Raw genomic sequence first — 9,280 nt, 5'->3', positions numbered from 1 at the left:
AAACCAACATAGTGGGTTTGCGACCAGCATGGATCCAGACCAGCCTGAGCAACCGCGCAGTCTTGTCAGGATCCATGCTGTTTGCTAACAGTTTCTCTAATTGTAATAGGCTTTGAAAGCGAACAGCATGGATCCTGACCAGACTGCGCAGTAGCGCAGGCTGGTCTGGATCCATGCTGGTCGCAAACCCACTATGTTGGTTTTCTCATGGCACGGCTCATTTATTTTCAGTATGGTTTGAATTTGAACTTTGACCTATGTGCCAAATTATTATAGTGGTCATCTACTGAACATAGTATGTCAAAGTGTTCTCAAGCTTAAATAACCTGAATCACTGTGTATCTAACTGTGACCTTTATCTTTGACCTACTGACCCCATATTATTCATCTGTTATGATTTAAAGCCTGGTGACCATGGGCAAAAGTATCATTCAGCTTTCGATAATAAAATATTTCAGTCTTAGGGTCACTGTGATATTGACATTTAACCTACTGGCACCTTAAAGAATGAGATCATCTACTAATCTACAATGAATTTTGACAATCATAAGCTAAAGTATTCTGCTATTATTGGAATGATCATTTACTGCTTTCAGACTTCTCCATATTTTGTGTACAATCATAAATTCCTTTTATTACCTTTCCAGTTACTGAAAGCCAAATATGTGTAATAACCAAATGCTAAAGTTTAGAAACTGAATGCAGTGTTTTTTCAGTTGTGTATTCATACAATTGTGATACTTGGCTATTTTATATGAAGTAAAGTTTATGACTTCAAATGAAAGGAAATATGGAGCTAGTTCCAAGCATAATTATGCAGCTTACTAGAAGACTCTAGACTGTATATATCAGCTTTTTTCTCATATAATAACTTCTTGACAGAAGATGGTCACTGAATGTTTCATTTTCATTTTTCAAAAACCAAGATATTTAAACAGAAACAAAATTTATTACCATATAAACATATATTATATAACCACAAACATTTTATGTAAAATAATGATGTAGGAAGTGATAAATTAAACAGTTTGATATATAATTAGTATCTATAAGTTATTAAAAACACTTGACTATCAAGAATTTAGAATTAGCATCCACACTGTAACTTAGATTGAAATGTATCACTGGTAGTCTTTTTCAACACTGTAATTATTACCCCCATGTAAATGTTACAAAAATGGATATTGCACTTTATTAACATAAACATTTGTCACTTTTCAGTAAATGTTACTTGTATATTATGTAAAATATGTATTCCAAGTCTGTTATTTCTGATGCTCCTGCATGCACCTCCAAATTCATTGTCCATGGCTAATTTCAATCTAAATGGTATACCTAGAATACAAGAAATAAAAATAGTTTTCAAAGTATTTAAAATATTTTTCTTTTTGTGTAGAAAATGTTAAATGTTAAAATTGTAAGAAAAGATACTTCTCTATTTTGCTGTCTCTTGTAAACATGTTGAAATATAGATGCAAATTACTGGGAAAAGTGCCATCACTAATTGAAATGAAATATTCAATCATAGAGTTAAAAAGAGAAATCAAACATTCAAAATACTTAGAAAACAGATTAGTCTTTCAACATTTTGGGAAGCTGTATACTCCGGCATGTAATGTAATATAAAGCAACTTGATAAATTTTTAATATATCCTTTTGAAATGCAGTTACTGAAATATTGAATTTTGTTAAGACATATATTGAAATCTGTCTGCTTTTGTCATAGTATATAGAAAATTGATTCTGAATCCTGTGCAGAAACAAATATATACATGTACTATCTTCTGATGTTTACAAAAAAAAAACAAAAATGCAAGGTACAATCTGTGTGTACATCAGACCATACTAGTATATAATTAGTATTTTGAAGATTTATTAATCAGATCTTCCTTAGGTAATTCAATTCCACAGTTACAGGTTCTGTGAAAGGCAAGGAAAAGAGTTCTAAATTACCTTCTTATCATACTGGTTGTTTTGGGGCATTCAATGCTTCAAGACACACAATAATACTCTCTGAAATAAAAAAAAAATCAAAGAAAAATTTATGACATAACCAATATGCATAATTGTGTGATTCATTGATTAATTTAATTACAGAGGTCATATCCATAATGTTTCAGAAAATATTTCAACTTCAAGTCTCTAACACTTTCAATAAGAATAAAAACAATGCCTTCATATAAGCAACATTCATCACACTACAAAGGCAAATTCATAGAAATAAATTATTAACAGTTTTGCAAAATATGACTGAACATTTTTTAATAGTCATCAAATAAAATTTTACATTTAATCTTAGATGAAAATATAGATTTAAGATGAAAATACAAGAAAATGTTGAACATCTTAGATGAAAATCATGTTAGAAGCTTTATGAATATGTCCATCCTTTAGATATAAAGCCACAAAATGAATTTCAAACAACTTTCTTGAATTAAAAGGTAATATCCTGACAGGTACATGTATAAGACTGGCATTCAACAGCAGCTGCTCTTTCACTGTTTAGAATGTGTCATGAGAACACAAGTCATAACACCACTACCATATTTTGGGTCTTATAGTTGATATAGTGTTACTCTTCCATAAATATGGCAAACATTTCCTTTTATTCTAGAAAATATGGGTCAAGGAAATTTCAAAAGGACCTTGTAATACACTGAAACCCTGGATATACAGAATATAGAATAATTATTTTCAAGTGTTTATGCCTTCAGTTTAATCAAAGTAGATAGACGGTTAAAGAACTGTGGGGATTAACTTGGAAAGCCTTAATCATAAGAAAAAGTGTGTAAGGAAATTATTTACAATTTTCAAAAAGACATACCTTGTTGACCACTGAACAGTTGAAGGTAACTAAATAAATCATCTCAATTCATACCATTACCTGAAATATGATACAAAACAAACACTGATTAGTGCAAAACATCACAATAATAATGATGAAAAGACCTTTACAATTTCAGTCATATTCTTTTGACATGAATAAAGCAGACAGTGAAGCATTCTTTTATACCTGAGTGGTTTGTCTCATTTGTGAAGGACATCAGAAAAAATATTCCATATTTTAATAATCAATAAACAATATCTGCTTGCTTGTATTTGTCAAATTATTGCTTCATTACTTTCAATAAATATGAAATATTCATATAGAGATCATGTATTCAATGAGTACCGCGAAAATAGGTGCAAACAGGCTAATTTATGAAATGTCATTATTGTTGTCGACTTCATAAACATCGTCCGGTTACTAGGTATGTCCGAAGCTCTAACGATGTCAAATTTACTAATCAAGTGCGGAAAAAATCATTCGAAAATACAGAAGTGTTGAATATCATTATTCACAACAGCAAATCATTGTCACGTTGATTGTGTGTCACTGTCACAGATAACTGTACCGTTGTGACACTTGTGTGTCAATAATTCTGCTCGGTTTCCATTGAAAGAGAATCGAATGGATACTCTTCTAGTTTATTTAACACAACAAAATGGCATTTAATCTACTTACCATATAAATTCCACGTAGAAGGGTAAACAATAATTGTAATTATTCCACGATAAATAATTTACTTTCGTTTTCACATCCACATGTTGACAGTGGCGCCACCTATAATATTGCCTGGCAACGAGCAACTAGCTTCAAGGGAGGCTACTCGCATACGTGAAAAAGGCCAGACAAATATTATCATTTTTTCCAAAATTCGTTTATTAGCAACCCTTGCTTTGATTTCTGGTTAGGAAAATATTAAATGGAATTAACAAATGTAATAGCTGTTATAAATTGTTAATCAAAGCAAGGGTTGCTAATAAGCGAATTTTGAGTCTGAAATGGCCGAATTCAGCAGTTTTAACACAAAATGCCAGTACCGTTCGTACTTTGAACTCATTTTACATCAATATTGAGAATGTGTTAATATTAAAAACGACACAGTTCGGTAGTTTAAAGTTTAGTTTAATGAAAACTGTCGATTTTTAACACTGTCATCCATCTTTTTATTTTTGAAAAATCGGGGGCCATCTGCCTATATAAATCCTACGTACGCCTTTTATCAGTATTTAGGCAGAATATTGTGCATACCTGAACATTTGGACTGTGTTTTATGTCCTTGTTTGAGGTTTGTGGTATATCTCTTGATCTGATCTAGTTCACACCAAGTTAACTTGAACCTGGGATTTCCAGTGATACAGAAAATAATGCCGAAGTAATGCTAAGCATTAGCATTAGCATTACTAACTTTGGCATTAAATTAGCATTATTTTTAATGCTAAAATTGTGGCATTAATAATTACTTGGCATTATTTGAAAAAATAAGCATTACGAATGCATTAGCATTAGCATTAGCATTACTACAACCCTGTTTACTATGTCTACATTATTAGGCTTCGGCATTCTAGGAGTCTGAAAACCACAGGTTTTGTAGACTTTTCACCAATCACTGTGGCACTATGGTAATTCTGAACTGTTTGCAGTAAAATACAAAATTCCACTGTGGTAATAAGAAATAGTGTACATTTATACACTATGGCAGTAATATTTTAAATTGTTATTGTACATGGAACATACATATCATACACTGTGGTAACTCTCTACAGAACGCTTCATCGTTTTTACGCCGCAACGGTAATATATATGCACACATCGCTTCTTCAAATTGCGTACTAGGCGTGTGTAAATTTATCCACTATGGAAGTATTTTACTTTTCAAATTTAAAACTCAAACTTTATGTAAGAATGCATTTAAATTATCCCAAAGTACACAATGGTAATTTTGACTTTGAACTCCATTGTGCACAGAGACTCTGGAATGCTTTATAAATGGTACAGTATTCAGTATTTCACATGTGCCTTTGTATACTCAGTATATTCATTTATAGTCCGGGTCCGTAGTGTAGGAGATACAGTCGTGCACTTGTAATCTCTCAAACCTCTCACTGACTGAGGGTCTCAGGTTCGAGCTCTGCTGCCGACTAGGATTTTTTTATGTGAGAAAGTAGGCAGTTGCTTAAGGATATTGGCGTCTAGTACGTACTGGTCTTTCCCAGGAACGATGGTTAGGTGAACTGGCTGCCTGATATAACTGGAATAATGTTGAAAATGGCCGTAAATCCAAACAAAAACAAAGTCTTTATGTACTCTGATACTGTGGCAAATTGGCAATTGTCTTCAAGAAGTAAAATCGTCATTGCGCTGTTTTAGCAATTACCCCATCGACACTATGTGTAGACGGAATAACTTTAAATATTAAAGCATAGTAATTATATACATTTGCAATATGACCTGGCGACATGTGTGATTCCACTGGGGTCTAACACTCAATCTCCCAAATATGAGTAAGACGTTCTAACCACCGAGCTACGAACACAAGGCAGAATAAAGCATTTAACTCCAGAAGGGAGCCCGATTACCGGAAAGTCCCATAAATTATTCAGTTTAAACAGAACAAAAGATAAAAATTCAAATTTATTTTACGTTTCTTTTGTAAAAAGTCGGTAATATCTCATTTTAATTTCAATGAAGCCAGAGTATAATATAATCAGATAATGTATAGTTGAAGCGTTTACATGATAAACTGTCAAACTTATGGTCCAATCCGGTGACATAACTGGTAGGTGACTAAAAGTAAAATGCAACAAAAACATTTTATTTGTATTTACAAACAACCTTATAACAGAAAATAATAAAAGAAAATACATGTAATAAAATTAACAACTGAATGAAAATACTACAGTACAGGCAATTCCCTGTAAACGGATATGAGTAAGGAAAATCATATATCAAATGCTACACAGCCTGAACAACGTATTTTGGACTAAATTTCATGATAGACAGTCATACCTGTAGTCCGATTCGGGGAAACTGGTAGGAGACAAAAAGTAAAACATTAAAAGCAAACAAAAACATATGACAGAAAATAACAAAAATAACAATTAAACGAAGCAAGTTGTAAAAGCTATAACACATGAGGATCATTCATTACTTGCAAACCATCGCAAAAGGTAACATAGAGCATATGTAATGTTACACAATCAGTCCACTAAAAGTCATAAAATAATTCCTGTTTTTTTGTTGTTATTGTTGTTGAATTTGTACTGTAGTCTGTTTAAACTGAGTTAGAATGAAACAATTTTGTCAACAATTTACGACAATAACCGTCAATCTATATATACATGTATTTTCTGAATATAATCCTAAACAACATTTTAGATATGAGCTGTCTAAAGGCAATGTTGGCTTAGGGTAATTATCATTGTTAATGACGAATAGAAAGATAAAATGTCCAAAATTCAGTCTAAGAAACATGTCATCGGTAGAACTGTTTATTCAGTTAGTTATGTGTCTATATTAAATATGCCCGATTATATGATTTATATTTCTATACCATATTATTAAGATTCACAAGAAGCCAAACTTTATGAAACATTATCTTTCTTGAATTTCAAAAAATTAGCTCTACACCCCTTTTCCCTTGAGACAGCTCATATTAGTAGAGATGGTACCCAAGGCCACGTATTCAACGACAACAACAACAAATTTAGTGCAAAACTGAAGCGCATATCGCTTATCCCACGCTAGAAATATTTTAACTCCCTGGGGCCGAAATGCGACTATAGGCGTTATATTTTCTACCCCAGTAGCGTCGATATCCGACTATACGCGCGTTATCAGGACTCCCCAGGACGGCGATTGACGAGTATAGTCGCGGCACCGAGATCATGCTGATTGTGACATGTACCTGTTAATTTTTGATAATCTTGGCAAAAGCAAAATTATTTTGCATACTGGGTATTATTTCTTAGATGTTATAATTAGTGCTAATTAGTTCCCTTGTTAAAATAAGTGTTTGCCATTATGCGGCCATGTAAAGACGAAATCCACTGTGTTTCGTTCATACTGTACGTATTTCAAAGGAGTAAAATAATGTCGTCTGCCAAAAATCTTTCTTAAAATAAAGAAAATATTCATTATCATGCAGCTTCTGACATATCAGTTCCGTTCGATGATGATTCAGACGATGAAATTCCATTATCAGTTAAATAAATGGTCGGAAAATGTTAAGTTTTAGAAGGCTGAAATATTCGTACACTTACATCGATTACGATACAAACTTAAAAACATGAACACAACAAAACATATTTTATAAAATACAAAAACAACGTGACTACATAAACATATGATTGTAAATTTAATAATCTTTCAAAGGTAAATGTATTATATTTCAACTTAACTGTCTCATCGCGTGTCACAAAACGTGTACATGTATACATCAATATTAATCAAAGGCATGATCGATATTCACACAAAAACGGGTGTCACCTTTAAGTATGCTTTTGTAAATATTGTATTTCTATTCAATGGAGTTCAATGTCTTTACATGTGAAAAAGTAAGCGAACCAGAAACGTTCAAATATTGTCAACGCAGTAGGTTCGTTAAAATTGTGAATACTTCGAAGTGAAAATATTTTTTTCTATTTGAATATAAGTTACGGATGAAATAGGATATAAAATATTTGTTGAAACTTCGAAGATTTTGTAAGTTTATTTTAATTTATTTTAATCACCAATGATTCCCTGCATGATTTCAATTGACTGCATGCGCGTGAGATTGTGATAAGATCAGAAAATGTTCTTCGAAGTTAGGTGGTAATTCTTATCTCGCCGCAGCAGATATATTACGATATCGGCCTCAGGGAGTTAACATAGCACCGTTCAATAATTACGGGAACTTTTGACTGCGAAACCGGATTAGCTAAAGAAAAGTGATTGTCATTTCTTTTTAACTAACACAGCCATTTTATTTATACTAATGACCGTATACATTATATTAACAGAAGTTTCTGTAAAGGCAAATTCAGCGAGGTAAATGCGATTCCGCACGCCTCGGTCAATATGCAAATTAGGTACATTTGTAAACACAAGGTGCGTGTCATAAAAAGTGAAATAACTTCTTTCGGCACAGTTTTTGGTATGGTTTTGGTGTGAACATCAGATAGATCTTCAGACTTGAAAATATCTTGTCTGCAAACTGGCTATTTTTACAAAATTTACTGCACCTAGTAAGATTAACCTTCAGTGTTTTATAAGCCCGTAACAAGGTGCTTACTTTGCAAACATGGTTGTATGAAATAAAGCTATGATAATAAAGCACAAATGAAGTTATAAAACAGCGACCGCAATATTTCTGTTGCTTAGCAACAATGGAATATGTCACAATTTCCATGTTTTTTAGGTTTTTAGACTTGAAATTTGACTGAAACATTTCCATTCATTTAAAGATCAAATTAAAAAGTTAACAAAATATATAAACAAACAGTCTGAAAATTTCAGGTCAATCTGCTGACATTAATTCAAAATACTTCTACATGTTTCAACGAAGGCATACTGTTAAATGTGTGGTTGTAAAATACACATGTATGGTTTGAACAAAGAATTATCAATGAACATTTTTCATAACTTTAATGTTTCTTCCTGTTGCCTAGCAACCAGAGAATATTTTATATCTTATTCTTGAAATACAACATGTCTACAGACTTGAAATTTCCAGTGCAAACTATTAAGTGGTTTTGAAGAAATAAACATTTTTATGTATAGATGATGTGCAAAATATCTTGTCTGCAAACAGGCACTTTTTACAAAAATGATTGCACCTAATAATATTAACCTTTAGTGTTTTATAAGCCCGTAACAAGGTGCTTACTTTGCAAACATGGTTGTGTGAAATAAAGCTATGATAATAAAGCACAAATGAAGTTATAAAACAGCGACCTCAATATTTCTGTTGCTTAGCAACAATGAAATATGTCACAATTTCCATGTTTTTTAGGTTTTTAGACTTGAAATTTGACTGAAACATTTCCATTCATTTAAAGATCAAATTAAAAAGTTGACAAAATATATAAACAAACAGTCTTGAAAATTTCAGGTCAATCTGTTGAAAACTTTTAAAGATAAACAGACATCTTACAGGATGGTTCATGTTATTTTTTATACCAATTTGAATTCCTGACAGAACATTGCTAGCATATATTGACATTAATTCAAAATACTTCTACATGTTTCAATGAAGGCACACTGTTAAAATGTGGTTGTAAAATATACAAGTATGTTTGGAGCAAAGAATTATCAATGAACATTTTTCATAACTTCACTGTTTCTTCCTGCTGCCTAGCAACCAGAGTATATTTCATCTCTTCTTCTTGAAATACAACAATTCTACCCTTGAATGCTGATAAAAATGCCTTGTAAAACCAAAATCTAAACAATGTCTTAATAAACCGACTTGAA

General features: G+C 32.0%; 1 protein-coding gene and 1 long non-coding RNA gene across 2 annotated transcripts in view; one reads left to right on the top strand and one right to left on the bottom strand.

Annotated features, from left to right (window-relative positions):
* Window positions 1-586: 586 nt before the first annotated feature.
* LOC123530045 (uncharacterized) lies at window positions 587-3,599 on the bottom strand. Its single transcript, XR_006682250.2, has 4 exons — window positions 3,506-3,599; window positions 2,825-2,884; window positions 1,954-2,013; window positions 587-1,335 (listed from the first exon to the last, which is right to left on the bottom strand). It is a non-coding gene; the product is annotated as an uncharacterized LOC123530045 (long non-coding RNA).
* Window positions 3,600-7,485: 3,886 nt separating this feature from the next.
* The window catches only part of LOC123528776 (uncharacterized), a 75,560-nt gene continuing 73,765 nt past the window's right edge, over window positions 7,486-9,280 (top strand). Inside the window, exon 1 of the mRNA XM_053521752.1 lies at window positions 7,486-7,528. The gene's annotated coding sequence lies outside the window, so the exon portion shown is untranslated. The remainder of the gene's footprint in view (window positions 7,529-9,280) is intronic.

The sequence above is a fragment of the Mercenaria mercenaria genome, chromosome 13 (genome assembly GCF_021730395.1).
Source record: "Mercenaria mercenaria strain notata chromosome 13, MADL_Memer_1, whole genome shotgun sequence".
NCBI classification, from domain to species: Eukaryota; Metazoa; Mollusca; class Bivalvia; order Venerida; family Veneridae; genus Mercenaria; species Mercenaria mercenaria.
Note: the sequence above shows the minus strand (reverse complement) of the source record. Positions and strands in the feature narration are given on the sequence as shown.